The sequence below is a fragment of the Schistocerca gregaria genome, chromosome 5, assembly GCF_023897955.1.
Source record: "Schistocerca gregaria isolate iqSchGreg1 chromosome 5, iqSchGreg1.2, whole genome shotgun sequence".
In the NCBI taxonomy this organism is placed as follows: Eukaryota; Metazoa; Arthropoda; class Insecta; order Orthoptera; family Acrididae; genus Schistocerca; species Schistocerca gregaria.
The window spans coordinates 428,103,396-428,104,005 of record NC_064924.1 but is presented as its reverse complement, the minus strand read 5'-3'; positions in this window follow the sequence as shown (position 1 = coordinate 428,104,005).

The window sequence follows — 610 nt, the reverse complement described above, 5'->3', positions numbered from 1 at the left end:
GACGTACACATCCGTCAGGGCAGTGCACTGAAATTTGCCATTAATAGCCTGCTGCAGCAGACGACCGACACGGGCGCCTTTGTAGCAGCACGACATCGCATGCAGCGCCTCTCCTGGGCTCATGGCTGTATCGGTTGGATCGTGGACGACTGGAAAACCGTGACCTGGTCAGATGAGTCCCGGTTTCAGTTAGTACGAGCTTATGCTTGGGTTCGAGTGTGGCGCACATCCCATGAAGCCATGAACCCAAGTTGTCAACAAGGCACTGTGGAAGCTGTAGTTGGCTCCATAATGGTGTGGGCTATGTGTGCATGAAATGAACTGGATTCTCTGGCCAAACAGAGCCGATCATTGACTGAAAATAGTTATGTTTGGCTACTTGGGGATCATTTACAGCCATTCAAGGGCTTAATTTTCCCAAACAACGAAGGAATTTTTATGGATGACAATGCACCATGCTACAGGGTCACAGTTGTTCAAGACCGGTTTGAAGAACATTCTGGATAATTCGAGCGAATGATTTGGCCACCAAGATCCCCCAACGGGAATCCCCATCGAACGTTTATAGGACATAATCGAGAGATCAGTTCGTGCACAAAATTCTGCACTT